This window comes from Chlorocebus sabaeus, chromosome 2 (genome assembly GCF_047675955.1).
Source record: "Chlorocebus sabaeus isolate Y175 chromosome 2, mChlSab1.0.hap1, whole genome shotgun sequence".
Taxonomy (NCBI): Eukaryota; Metazoa; Chordata; class Mammalia; order Primates; family Cercopithecidae; genus Chlorocebus; species Chlorocebus sabaeus.
In genome coordinates, this window is record NC_132905.1 from 44,190,095 (window position 1) to 44,205,685 (window position 15,591).

Genomic DNA, 15,591 nt, shown 5'->3' on the forward strand with positions numbered 1-15,591 from the left:
TAGCTCCTTTACACTTTTCATCTGAGGATATTTTCTTTTTCACCGTAGGCCTCTATGTGTTTCTAAATATCCCTTTGCAAATTCCAGAAGAACAGTCTTAGCAAATGGCTTCTGGAGGGGAAAGCTGTAACTCTGGGAGATGAATTCACAGAACACAGAGCACTTTCTCAGAAAGCTTCTTTCCAGTTGTTATCTGAGGATATTTCCCTTTTCACCACAGCCCTCCATGGGCTTCCAAATATCACTTTGCAAATTCCACAGGAACAGTCTTAGCAAAAGTCTTCTTGAGGGGAAAGCTGTAACTCTGTGAGATGAATTGACAGATCACAAAAAGTTTCTCAGAAAGCTTCTTTCTCATTTTGATCGGAGGATATTTCCTTGGGCCCTACATTCTTCAAAGGGATCCGAAATATCAGTTCTCAGATTCCACAGAAATAAGGCTTGCAAACAGCTTCACGAAATACAGCCGTAACTCAGTGAGTGGAAGTCACACATCACAAAGCAGTGTCTCATAAAGCTTCTTTCCAGTTTTCATTTGAGGATATTTTCTTTTTCACCATAGGCCTTTAGGGCTTCCAAATATCCCTTTGCAAATTCCAAAAGAACAGTCTCAGCGACGGCTTCTGGAGGGGAAAGCTGTAACTCTGTGAGATGAATTCACAGAACACAAAGCAGTTTCTCAGAAAGCTTCTTTCTCCAGATCAAACCGGCCCAGACCAACTCAAAACGGCTTTGAGCAGTTCAAACCGGACTCAAACCGGACAAGACCGGCTGAAACCTGTTTTGACTGGCTCAAAACGGACTCAAACAGGACCAGACCGGCTCAAACCGGTTTTGAACGGCTCAAACCAGACTCAAACAGGATCAGAGCAGCTAAAATCGGCTCAAGTCAGACCAAACGGGCTAAAATCGGCTCAAACCGGACCAGAAATTCTAAAACCGGTTTTGCACCGGCTCAAACTGGACTCATAAGGGTTTTGACTGGATCAACCAGGCCAGACCGGCTCAAACCGGCTTTGAACGGCTCAAACCGGACTCAAACAGAAACAGACCGTCTCAAACCGGCTCAAGCCAGACCAGACCGGCTCAAACCGGCTCAAACCGGACCAGAACATCTCAAACCAGTTTTCACCGCTTCAAACCAGACTCATACGGGTTCTGTCCGGATCAAACCAGGCCAGACCGGCTCAAACCGTCTTTGAACGGCTCAAACCGGACTCAAACAGGAACAGACCGGCTCAAACCGGTTTTGAACGGCTCAAACCAGACTGAAACTGGAACAGACCAGCTCAAACAGGAAGAGACCGGCTCGAAGTGGCTCTAACCAGACCAGACCGGCTCAAACCGCCTCAAACCGGACCAGAACATCTCAAACCGGTTTTCACCAGCTCAAACCGGACTCATACGGGTTTTGACCGGATCAAACCAGGCCAGACCGCCTGAAACCGGTTTTGACAGGCTCAAACCAGACCAGACCGGCTCAAACCGCCTTAAACCGGACCGGAACATCTCAAACCGGTTTTCACCGTCTCAAACCGGACTCATACGTGTTTTAACCGGATCAAACCAGGCCAGACTGGGTCAAACCGGTTTTGACAGGCTGATACCAGACCAGACCGGCTCAAACCAGATAAAACCCGACCAGACCGGCTCAAAGAGATTTTGACTGTCTCAAACCGACTCAAACCGGTTTTGACTGGATGAAACCGGACCAGACCGGCTGAAAACGGTTTTGACTTGCTGAAATCGGACTCAAACCGGACCAGATCGGCTCAAACCGGTTTTGACCGGCTCAAATCTAATCAAAGCGGACCAGACCGGCTCAAACCGGATCAAACCACAGCAGATTGGCTCAATACGGTTTTGACACCAGGCTCAATGAAACCTGACCAGACCGGCTCAAACCAGACCAGACCTGCTCAAACCAGATCAAACCGGACCAGAACGGCTAAAACAAGTTTTGACCGGCTCCAACTGGGGTCAAACGAGTTTTGACCATATCAAACCAGGCCAGACTGGCTCAAACCGGTTTTCACCGGCTCAAACTGGACTCAAACTGGACCAGACCGGCTCAAACCTGTTTTGACTGGCTCAAGCCGGACACAAACCGGACCAAAACGGCTCAAACCGGATTTGACCGGCTGAAAGCGGAATCAAACCGGACTAGACGGGCTCAAACCGGTTTTAAATGGCTAAAACCGGACTCAAACAGGAAGAGACCAGCTCAAACCGGCTCAAGCCAGACCAGTCCAGCTCAAACTGGCTCAAACCAGACCAGAACAACTCAAACCGGTTTTCACCGCTTCAAACCAGGCTCATACGGGTTTTGACAGGATCAAACCAGGCCAAACCAGCTCAAACAGGTTTTGACGGTATCAAACCGCACTCAAACCTGACCAGACTGGTTCCAATCGCTTGTGAGAGGCTCAAACTGGACCAGACCGGCTCAAACAGAACCAGACCGGCTGAAACCGGTTTTCACCAGCTCAAATCGGACTAAAACCGGACCATACCAGCTCAAACCGATTTTGACCAGCTCACACCGACTCAAACCGGTTTTGACCAGACGAATCCGGACCAGACTGGCTCAAAACGGTTTTCACCTGCTCAAACCGGACTCAAACCGGACCAGACCGGTTAAAACCTATTTTGACCGTAGTAGACCGGCTCAAACGAGACCGGACCGGCTCTAACCGGTTTTGACCGGCTGAAAACGGATTCAAACCAGAACAGAACAGACCGGCTCAAACCGGACTGAATTCTGTTTTTACCGCCTCAAGCCGGACTCAAGTCCGAGCAGCCCAGCTCAAACATGTTTTGACCGTATTACACCGGCTGAAACCAGTTTTGACCGGCTCAAACCGGAACGGACCAGACCGGCTCAAAACGGACTCAAACGTGTTTTGAATGGCTCCAACCTGATCAAACCGCCCCAGACCGGCTCTTAGACTGCCTCAAACGGGTTTTAACTGTCTCATTACGGACAAGACCGGGTCTACCAGGTATTGAACGGTTCTAACCAGACTCAAACCGGACCAGATCGGCTGAAACCGGTTTGAACCGGCTCAAACCAGACCAGACCGGCTCAAACCGGATCAAACCGGACCAGAACTGCTCAAACCAGTTTTGACCGGCTCAAACCAGAGTCAAACGGGTTTTCACAAGATCAAACCAGGCCAGACAGGCTCAAACCGGTTTTGACCGGCTCAAACCGGACTCAAACCGGACCAGACCGGCTCCAACCTGTTTTGAGTGGGTCAAACCGGACTCAAACCGGATCAGACCGGCTGAAACCGGTTTTGACTGGCTGAAACCGGACTCAAACCGGACTAGACCGGTTCAAACCGGTTTTGAACGGCTCAAACCGGACTCAAACAGGATCAGACCGGCTAAAATCTGCTGAAACCAGACCAGACAGGCTCAAACCGGCTCAAATCGGACCAGAAAATCTAAAACCGGTTTTCACCAGCTCAAACCGGACTCATAAGGGTTTTGACCGGATCAACCAGGGAGACCGGCTCAAACCGGCTTTGAACAGCTCAAACCGGACTCAAACAGGAACAGACCGGCTCAAACCGGCTCAAGCCAGACCAGACCAGCTCAAACTGGCTCAATCCGGACAAGAACAGCTCAAACCGGTTTTCACCATTTCAAACAAGACTCATACGGGTTTTGACCGGATCATACCAGGCCAGACCGGCTCAAACCGGCTTTGAACGGCTCAAACCGGACTCAAACAGGAACAGACCGGCTCAAACCGGTTTTGAACGGCTCAAACCACACTGAAACAGGAACAGACCGGCCCAAACAGGAACAAACCGGCTCAAAGCTGCTCTAACCAGACCAGACCGGCTCAAACCGCCTCAAACCGGACCAGAACATCGCAAACCTGTTTTCACCGGCTCAAACCGGACTCATATGTGTTTTGACCGGATCAAACCAGGCCATACCGGCTCAAACCGGTTTTGACCAGCTGAAACCGGACTCAAACCAGACTAGACCGTCTCAAACCGGTTTTGAACGGCTAAAAACAGACTGAAACAGGAACAGACCTGCTCAAACAGGAACAGACTGGCTCAAAGCTGCTCAAACCAGACCAGACCGGCTCAAACCGCCTCAAACCGGACCAGAACACCTCAAACCGGTTTTCACACGCTCAAACTGGACTCATACGGGTTTTGACTGTATCAAACCAGGCCAGATTGGCTCAAACCGATTTTGATCAGCTCAAACCGGACTCAAACCGGGCCAGACCAGTTCCAACCTGTTTTGAGAGGCTCCAACCGGACCAGACCGGCTCAATCCAAACCAGACGGGCTCAAACCGGTTTTGACCGGCTGAAACCAGACTCAAACCAGACTAGACCGGCTCAAACAGGTTTTGAACGGCTCAAACGAGACTCAAACAGGAACAGACCAGCTCAAACCGGCTGAAACCACACCAGACCGGTTCAAACTGGCACAAACCGGATCAGAACGTCTCAAACCGGTTTTCACTGGCTCGAACCGAATTCATAAGGCTTTTGACCGGATCAAACCAGGCCACACCGGCCCAAACCGGCTTTGAACGGCTCAAACCGGACTCAAACAGGAACAGACCGGCTCAAAACGGCTCAAGCCAGTCCAGACCAGCTCAAACCGGCTCAAATCAGTCTAGAACATCTCAAACCGGTTTTCACCACTTCAAACCAGACTCATACGGGTTTTGACCGGATCAAACCAGGCCAGACAGGCTCAAACCGGGTTTGACCGGCTCAAACTGGACTCAAACCAGACCAGACTGGTTCCAACCGGTTTTGAGAGGCTCAAACCGGACCAGACCGGCTCAACCGAACTGGACCGGCTGAAAGCGGTTTTGACCGGCTCAATCCGGACTCAAATCCGAGCAGACCGGCTCAAATATGTTTGACCGTATTACACCGGCTCAAACCGGTTTTGACGGGCTCAAACCGGAACGGACCAGACCGGCTCAAAACGGACTCAAACGTGTTTTGAATGGCTCCAACCGGATCAAACCGCACCAGACCGGCTCTTAGACTGCCTCAAACGGGTTTTAACCGTCTCATTACGGACCAGACCGGGTCTACCAGGTATTGAACGGCTCAAACCGGACTCAAACCGGACCAGATTGGCTGAAACCGGTCAGAACCGGCTCAAACCAGACCAGACCGGCTCACACCGGATCAAACCGGACCAGAACGGCTCAAACCAGTTTTACCAGGCTCAAACCAGAGTCAAATGGGTTTTGACCAGATCAAACCAGGCCAGAACGGCTCAAACCGGTTTTGACCGGCTCAAACCGGTCTCAAACCGGACCAGACCGGTTCCAACCGGTTTTGAGAGGCTCAAACCGGACCAGACCGGCTCAAACTGAACCAGACCGGCTGAAACCGACTTTGACCAGCTCAAACCGGACTAAAACCGGACCAGACGGGCTCAAACCGATTTTGACCGGCTCAAACCGACTCAAACCGGTTACGACTGGATGAAACCGGACCAGAAAGGCTCAAAACGGTTTTCACCTGCTCAAACAGGACTCAAACAGAACCAGACCGGATCCATCCAGTTTTGGGAGGCTCAACCCGGACTTCCGGCTGAAATCGAACCAGACCGGCTGAAACCGGTTTTGACCGGCTCAAAGCAGACTGAAACCGGACCAGAACGGCTCAAAACGGTTTTCACCTGCTCAAACCAGACTCAAACCGGACCAGACCGGTTCAAACCTGTTTTGACCGTATTAGACCGGCTCAAACCAGACCGGACCGGCTCAAACCGGTTTTGACCGGCTGAAACCGGATTCAAACCGGAACGGAACAGACCGGCTCAAACCGGACTGAATCCTGTTTTTACCGCCTCAAACCGGACTCAAATCCGAGCAGACCGGCTCAAACATGTTTTGACCGTATTACACCGGCTCAAACCGGTTTTGACCGGCTCAAACCGGAACGGACCAGACCGGCTCAAAACGGACTCAAACGTGTTTTGAATGTCTCCAACCGGAACAAACCGAACCAGACCGGCTCTTAGACTGCCTCAAACGGGTTTTAACCGTCTCATTACGGACCAGACCGGCTCTACCAGATATTGAACCATCAAACCGGACTCAAACCGGACCAGATCGACTGAAACCAGTTTGAACCGGCTCAAACCAGACCAGACCGGCTCAAACCGGATCAAAACGGACCAGAACGGCTCAAACCAGTTTTGACCGGCTCAAACCAGATTCAAACGGGTTTTGACCAGATCAAACCAGGCCAGACCGGCTCAAACCGGCTTTGACCGGCTCAAAAAGGAATCAAACCAGACCAGGACCGGGTAAAACCTGTTTTGACTGCCTGAAACTGGACTCAAACCGGAACAGAACGGCTCAAACCGGTTTTGACCGGCTGAAACCGGACTCAAACAGTACTAGACCGGCTCAAACCGGTTTTGAACGTCTCAAACCAGACTCAAACAGGATCAGACGGGCTAAAACAGGCTCAAGCCAGACCAGACGGGCTCAAACCGGCTAATACCGGAGCAGAAAATCTCAAACCAGTTTTCACCGGCTCAAACCGGACTCATACGGGTTTTGACCGGATCAAACCAGGATAGACCATCTCAAAACGGCTTTGAACGGCTCAAACCGGACTCAAACAGGAACAGACCAGCTCAAACCGGCTCAAACCAGACCAGACCGGCTCAAACCGGCTCAAACCAGAACAGAATATCTCAAACCGGTTTTCATCGCTTCAAACCAGACTCATACGGGTTTTACCGGATCAAACCAGGACAGACCAGCTCAAACCGGTTTTGACTGTTTCAAACCGGACTCAAACCGGATCAGACCAGTTCCAACCGGTTTTGAGAGGCTCAAACAGGACCAGACCGGCTCAAAACGAACCAGACGGGCTGAAACCGGTTTTGACCAGCTCAAACCGTAATTTAACAGGACAAGAAAGGATCAGAGCGATTTTGACCGGCTCAAACCGACGCAAACCGGTTTTGACCGGATGATACCGGACCAGACCGGTTCAAAATGGTTTTCAGCAGCTCAAACCGGACTGAAACTGGACCAGACTGGTTCAAACCTATTTTGACCGTGTTAGACCGGCTCAAACCAGACCGGACCGGCTCAAACCGGTTTTGACCAGCTGAAACCGGATTCAAACCGGAACAGAACAGACCGGCTTAAACCGGACTGAATCCTGCTTTTACCGCCACAACCCGGACTCAAATCCGAGCAGACCGGCTCAAACATGTTTTGACCGTATTAGACCAGCTCAAAAAGGTTTTGACCGGCTCAAACCGGAACGGACCAGACCGGCTCAAAACGGACTCAAACGTGTTTTGAATGGCTCCAACCGAATCAAACCGCACCAGACCGGCTCTTAGACTGCCTCAAACGGGTTTTAACCGTCTCATTACCGACCAGACCGGGTCTACCAGGTATTGAACGTTCAAAGTGGACTCAAACCAGACCAGATCGGCTGAAACCGGTTTGAACCAGCTCAAACCAGAACAGACCAGCTCAAACCGGATGAAACCGGACCAGAACGGCTCAAACCAATTTTCATCAGCTCAAACCAGATTCAAACGGGTTTTGACCAGATAAAACCAGGCCAGACCGGCTCAAACCGGTTTTGACCGGCTCAAACCGGACTCAAAGCGGACCAGACCGGCTCAAACCTGTTTTGACTGGCTCAAACCAGACTCAAACCGGACCAGACCGGCTCAAACCGGTTTTGACCGGCTGAAACCGGACTCAAACCGGACTAGACCGGCTCAAACCGGTTTTGAACGGCTCAAACCGGAATCAAACAGGATCAGATTGGCTAAAACCGGCTCAAGCGAGACCAGACGGGATCAATCCGGCTCAAACCGGACCAGAACATCTCAATCCGGTTTTCACCGGCTCAAACCGGACTCATACGGGTTTGACCAGATCAAACCAGGCCAGACTGGCTGAAACCGGCTTTGAATGGCTCAAACCGGACTCAAACAGGAACAGACCGGCTCAAACCAGCTCAAGCCAGACCAGACCGGCTCAAACCGGCTCAAACCGAACCAGAACATCTCAAACTGGTTTTCACCGCTTAAAAACAGACTCATACGGGTTTTGACCGGATCAAACCAGGCCTGACCGGCTCAAACTGGTTTTGACCGGCTGAAACCAGACTCAAACCGGACTGGACCGGCTCAAACCGGTTTTGAACGGCTCAAACCAGACTGAAACCAGACCAGACCGACTCAAAACGGTATTCACCTGCTCAAACCGGACTCAAACCGGACCAGATCGGCTGAAACCGGTTTGAACCGGCTCAAACCAGACCAGACCGGCTCAAGCCGGATCAAAACAAGACCAGACCGGCTGAAACCTGTTTTGACTGGCTTAAACCGGACTCAAACCGGACCAGACCGGCTCAAACCGGTTTTGAACGGCTCAAACCAGACTGAAACAGGAACAGACCAGCTCAAACAGGAACAGACTGGCTCAAAGCGTCTCAAACCAGAAAAGACCGGATCAAACCGCCTCAAACCGGACGAGAACATCTCAAACCGTTTTTCACCGGCTCAAACCGGACTCATACGGGTTTTGACCGGATCAAACCAGGCCAGACCGGCTCAAACCGGTTTTGACAGGCTCAAACCAGACCAGACCGCCTCAAACTGGATCAAACAAGACCAGACCGGCTCAAACCTCTATTGACTGTCTCAAACCGACTCAAACCGGTTTGACCGGATGAAACCGTACCAGACCAGCTCAAAACGGTTTTGACCTGCTGAAACCGGACTCAAACTGGACCAGATCGGCCCAAACCGGTTTTGACCGGCTCAAATGTAATCAAAACAGACCAGACCGGCTCAAACCGGATCAAGCCAGAGCAGACTGGATCAAACCGGTTTTGACACCAGGCTCAATGAAACCCGACCAGACTGACTCAAACCAGACCAGACCTGCTCAAACCGGATCAAACTGGACCACAACGGCTCGAACAAGTTTTGACCGGCTCAAACCAGAGTCAAACGGGTTTTGACCAGATCAAACCAGGCCAGACCGGCTCAACCCGGTTTTCACCGGCTCAAACCGGACTCAAACCGGACCAGATCGGTTCAAACCTGTTTTGACTGGCTCAAACCAGACTCAAACCGGACCAAAACGGCTCACACCGGTTTTGACAGGCTGAAACCGAACTCAAACCGGACTAGACCGGCTAAAACTGGTTTTGAACGGCTCAAACCAGACTGAAACCGGAACAGACCGGCTCAAACAGGGACAGACCGGCTCACAGCGGCTCAAACCAGACCAGACAGGCTCAAACCCCCTCAAACTGGACCAGAACATCTCAAACCGGTATTCACTGGCTCAAACCGGATTCACACAGGTTTTGACCGGATCAAACCAGACCAGACCGGTTCAAACCGGCTTTGAACGGCTCAAACCGGACTCAAACAGGAACAGACCGGCTCAAAACGGCTCAAGCCAGTCCAGACCAGCTCAAACCGGCTCAAATCAGTCTAGAACATCTCAAACCGGTTTTCACCGCTTCAAACCAGACTCATACGGGTTTTGACCGGATCAAACCAGGCCAGACAGGCTCAAACCGGGTTTGACCGGCTCAAACTGGACTCAAACCAGACCAGACTGGTTCCAACCGGTTTTGAGAGGCTCAAACCGGACCAGACCGGCTCAACCGAACTAGACCGGCTGAAAGCGGTTTTGACCGGCTCAATCCGGACTCAAATCCGAGCAGACCGGCTCAAATATGTTTGACCGTATTACACCGGCTCAAACCGGTTTTGACGGGCTCAAACCGGAACGGACCAGACCGGCTCAAAACGGACTCAAACGTGTTTTGAATGGCTCCAACCGGATCAAACCGCACCAGACCGGCTCTTAGACTGCCTCAAACGGGTTTTAACCGTCTCATTACGGACCAGACCGGGTCTACCAGGTATTGAACGGCTCAAACCGGACTCAAACCGGACCAGATCGGCTGAAACCGGTCAGAACCGGCTCAAACCAGACCAGACCGGCTCACACCGGATCAAACCGGACCAGAACGGCTCAAACCAGTTTTACCAGGCTCAAACCAGAGTCAAATGGGTTTTGACCAGATCAAACCAGGCCAGAACGGCTCAAACCGGTTTTGACCGGCTCAAACCGGTCTCAAACCGGACCAGACCGGTTCCAACCGGTTTTGAGAGGCTCAAACCGGACCAGACCGGCTCAAACTGAACCAGACCGGCTGAAACCGACTTTGACCAGCTCAAACCGGACTAAAACCGGACCAGACGGGCTCAAACCGATTTTGACCGGCTCAAACCGACTCAAACCGGTTGCGACCGGATGAAACCGGACCAGAAAGGCTCAAAACGGTTTTCACCTGCTCAAACAGGACTCAAACAGAACCAGACCGGATCCATCCAGTTTTGAGAGGCTCAACCCGGACTTCCGGCTGAAATCGAACCAGACCGGCTGAAACCGGTTTTGACCGGCTCAAAGCAGACTGAAACCGGACCAGAACGGCTCAAAACGGTTTTCACCTGCTCAAACCAGACTCAAACCGGACCAGACCGGTTCAAACCTGTTTTGACCGTATTAGACCGGCTCAAACCAGACCGGACCGGCTCAAACCGGTTTTGACCGGCTGAAACCGGATTCAAACCGGAACGGAACAGACCGGCTCAAACCGGACTGAATCCTGTTTTTACCGCCTCAAACCGGACTCAAATCCGAGCAGACCGGCTCAAACATGTTTTGACCGTATTACACCGGCTCAAACCGGTTTTGACCGGCTCAAACCGGAACGGACCAGACCGGCTCAAAACGGACTCAAACGTGTTTTGAATGTCTCCAACCGGAACAAACCGAACCAGACCGGCTCTTAGACTGCCTCAAACGGGTTTTAACCGTCTCATTACGGACCAGACCGGCTCTACCAGGTATTGAACCATCAAACCGGACTCAAACCGGACCAGATCGACTGAAACCAGTTTGAACCGGCTCAAACCAGACCAGACCGGCTCAAACCGGATCAAAACGGACCAGAACGGCTCAAACCAGTTTTCACCGGCTCAATCCGGACTCATACGTGTTTTCACCGGATCAAACCAGGCCAGACCGGCTCAAACCGGCTTTGAACGGCTCAAAACAGACTCAAACAGGAACAGACCGGCTCAAACCGGCTCAAGCCAGACCAGACCAGCTCAAACAGGCTCAAACCGGACCAGAATATCTCAAACCAGTTTTCACCGCTTCAAACCGGATTCATACGGGTTTTGACCAGATCAAACCGGACTAGACCGGCTCAAACTGGTTTTGAACAGCTCAAACCAGGCTGAAACAGGAACAGACCGGCTCAGACAGGAACAAACCAGCTCAAAGCGGCTCAAACTAGACCAGACCGGCTGAAACCGCCTCAAACCAGACCAGAACATCTCAAACCGGTTTTCATTGGCTCAAACCGGACTCCTACGGGTTTTGACCGGATCAAACCAGGCCAGACCGGCTCAAACCGATTTTGATCGGCTCAAACCGGACTCAAGCAGGACCAGACCGGTTCCAACCGGTTTTGAGAGGCTCAAACCGGACCAGACTGGCTCAAACGGAACCAGACCGGCTCGAACCGGTTTTGACCAGCTCAAACCGGACTAAAACCGGACCAGACCGACTCAAACCGATTTTGACTGTCTCAAACCGACTCAAACCGGTTTTGACAAGATGAAACCGGACCAAACCGGCTCAAAACTGTTTTGACCTGTTGAAACCGGACTCAAACCAGACCAGAATGGCTCAAACCAGTTTTGACCGGCTCAAACCAGAGTCAAACGGGTTTTGACTAGATCAAACCAAGCCAGACCGTCTGAAACCGGTTTTGACCGGCTCAAACCGGACTCAAATCTGACCAGACCGCCTCAAACCTGTTTTTCCTGGATCAAACTGGACTCAAACCGGACCAGACCGGCTCAAACCGGTTTTGACTGGCTGAAACCGGAGTCAAACCGGACTAGACCAGCTCATACCGGTTTTGAACGGCTCAAACCGGACTCAAACAGGATCAGACCGGCTAAAACCGGCTCAAGCCTGACCAGACGGGCTCAAACCGGCTCACACCGGACCAGAACATCTCAAACCGGTTTTCACCGGCTCAAATCGGACTCATATGGGTTTTGACCGAATCAAACCAGGCCAGACCGGCTCAAACCGGATTTCAATGACTCTAACCGTACTCAAACAGGAACAGACCATCTCAAACCGGTTCAAACCGAACCACAACATCTCAAACCAGTTTTCACCGCTTGAAACCACACTCATACGGGTTTTGACCGGATCAAACCAGGCCAGACCAGCTCAAACCGGTTTTGACTGGCTGAAACCAGACCAGACCGGCTCAAACCGGCTCAAACCAGACCAGAACATCTCAAACCGGTTTTCACCGGCTCAATCCGGACTCATACGTGTTTTGACCGGATCAAACCAGGCCAGACCGGCTCAAAACGGCTTTGAACGGCCCAAACCAGACTCAAAAAGGAATAGACCGGCTCAAACCGGCTCAAGCCACACCAGACCAGCTCAAACAGGCTTAACACGGACCAGAACATCTCAAACCGTTTTTCAACGGCTCAAACCGGACTCATACGGGTTTTGACCGGATCAAACCAGGCCAGACCGGCTCAAACCGGTTTTGACAGGCTCAAACCAGACCTGACCGGCTCAAACCAGATCAAACACGAGCAGACCGGCTCAAACCTGCTTTGCCTCTCTCAAACCGACTCAAACCGGTTTTGACTGGATGAAACCGGACCAGACTGGCTCAAAACGGTTTTGACCTGCTGAAACTGGACTCAAACCGGACCAGATCGGCTCCAACCTTTTTTGACCGGCTGAAATCTAATCAAAATGGACCAGACCGGCTCAAACCGGATCAAACCACAGCAGACTGGCTCAAACCGGTTTTGACACCAGGCTCAATGAAAACCGACCACACCGGCTGAAACCGGACCACACCGGCTCAAACCGGATCAAACCGGACCAGAACAACTCAAACAAGTTTCGACGGGCTCAAACCAGAGTCAAACGGGTTTTGACCAGCTCAAACCAGACTCAAACTGGACTAGACCATCTCAAACCGGTTTTGAATGGCTCAAACCAGACTCAAACAGGAACAGACCGGCTCCAACCGGCTTTGAACGGCTCATACCAGACTCAAACAGAACACACCGGCTCAAAATGGCTCAAGCCAGACCAGACAGGCTCAAACCGGCTCAAACCGGACCAGAACATCTCATACCAGGTTTCACCGGCTCGAACCAAACTCATACGGGTTTTGACCGGAACAAACCGGGCCAAACAGGCTCAAACCGGTTTTGAACGGCTCATACCGGACTCAAAGAGGAACAGACCGGCTCAAACCGGCTCAAGCCAGACCTGACCGGCTCAAACCGGCTCAAACCAGACCAGAACATCTCAAACCGGTTTTCACCGCTTCAAACCAGACTCATACGGGTTTTGACCACATCAAACCAGGCCAGACCGGCTCAAACCGGTTTTGACCGACTAAACCCGGATTCAAACCAGACTAGACCAGCTCAAACCGGTTTTGAACGGCTCAAACTGGACACAAACAGGAACAGACCGGCTCAAACCGGCTCAAGCCAGACCAAACCGGCACAAACCGGCTCAAACCAGACCAGAACATCTCAAACTGGTTTTCATCGCTTCAAACGAGACTCATGCGGGTTTTGACCAGATCAAACCAGGCCAGACCGGCTCAAACCGCTTTTGACCAGTTCAAACCGGACTCAAACCGGACCAGACCGGTTCCAACCGGTTTTGAGAGGATCAAACCGGATCAGACCGGCTCAAACAGAACCAGACCGGCTGAAACCGATTTTGACCAGCTCAAACCGGACTAAAACAGGACGAGACCAGCTCAAACCGATTTTGACCGGCTCAAACCGACTCAAACCGGTTTTTACCGGATGAAACCGGACCAGACCGGCTCAAAACGGTTTTCACCTGCTCAAACCGGACTCAAACCGGAGCAGACCGTCTCAAACCTATTTTGACCATATTAGACCAGCTCAAACCAGCTGAAGCCAGAACAGACCAGCTCAAACCGGCTCAAACGGGACCAGAACATCTCAAACCGGTTTTCACCACTTCAAACCAGACTCATACGGGTTTTCACCGGATCAAACCAGGTCAGACCGGCTAAAACCGGTTTTGACCCGCTGAAACCGGACTCAAACCGGACTAGAACAGCTCAAACCGATTTTGAACGGCTCAAACCTGACACAAACAGGAACAGACCCACTCAAACCGTTTTTGACAGAATGAAACTGGACCAGACCGGCTCAAAACGGTTTTGACCAGCTGAAACCAGACTCAACCCGGACGAGATCGGCTCAAACCGGTTTTGACTGGCTCAAATCTAATCAAACCGGATCAGACTGGTTCAAACTGGATCAAACCACAGCTGACTGGCTCAAACTGGTTTTGACAACAGGCTCAATGAAACCCGACCCGACCGGCTCAAACCGGAGCAGACCGCCTCAAACCTGATCAAACCGGAACAGAACAGCTCAAACAAGTTTTGACCGGCTCAAACCACCGTCAAACGGGTTTTGACCAGATCAAACCAGGACAGACCGGCTCAAACCGGTTTTGACCGGCTCAAACCAGACTCAAACAGGAAAAGACCGGCTCAAACCGGCTCAAGCCAGACCAGACCGGCTGAAACAGGCTCAAACCGGACCAGAACATCTCAAACCGGTTTTCAACGCTTCAAACAAGACTCATACGGGTTTTGACAGGATCAAACCAGGCCAGAACGGTTGAAACAGGTTTTGACCGGCTGAAACTGGACTCAAACCGGACTAGATCGGATCAAACCGGTTTTGAATGGCTCCAACCAGACTGAAACAGGAACAGACCGGCTAAAACAGGAACAGACCGGCTCAAAGCGGCTCAAACCAGACCAGACTGTCTCAAAACGTCTCAAACCGGACCAGAATATCTCAAACCGGTTTTCGCTGGCTCAAACCGGACTCATACGGGTTTTGACCAGATCAAACCAGGCCAGACCGACTCAAACCGGTTTTGACAGGCTCAAACCAGACAAGACCGGCTCAAACCAGATCAAACACGACCAGACCGGCTCAAACCTGTTTTGACTGTGTCAAACAGACCCAAACCGGTTTTGACCGGATGAAACCAGACCAGACCGGCTCAAAACGGTTTTGACCTGCTGAAATTGGACTCAAACCGGAACAGTCCGGGTCAAACCGGTTTGACTGGCTCAAATCTAATCAAACCGGTCGAGACCGGCTCAAACCGGATCAAACCACAGCAGACCGCCTCAAACCGGTTTTGACACCAGGCTCAATGAAACCCGACCAGACCGGCTCAAACCGGACCAGACCGGCTCAAACCGGACCAGACCGGCTCAAACCGGATCAAACCGGACCAGAACGGCTCAAACCAGTTTCGACCAGCTTAAATTAGGGTCAAACGGGTTTTGACCAGATCAAGCCAGGCCATACCGGCTCAAACGTGTTTTGACTGGCTCAAACCGGACTCAAACCGGACTAGACCCGCTCAAACCAG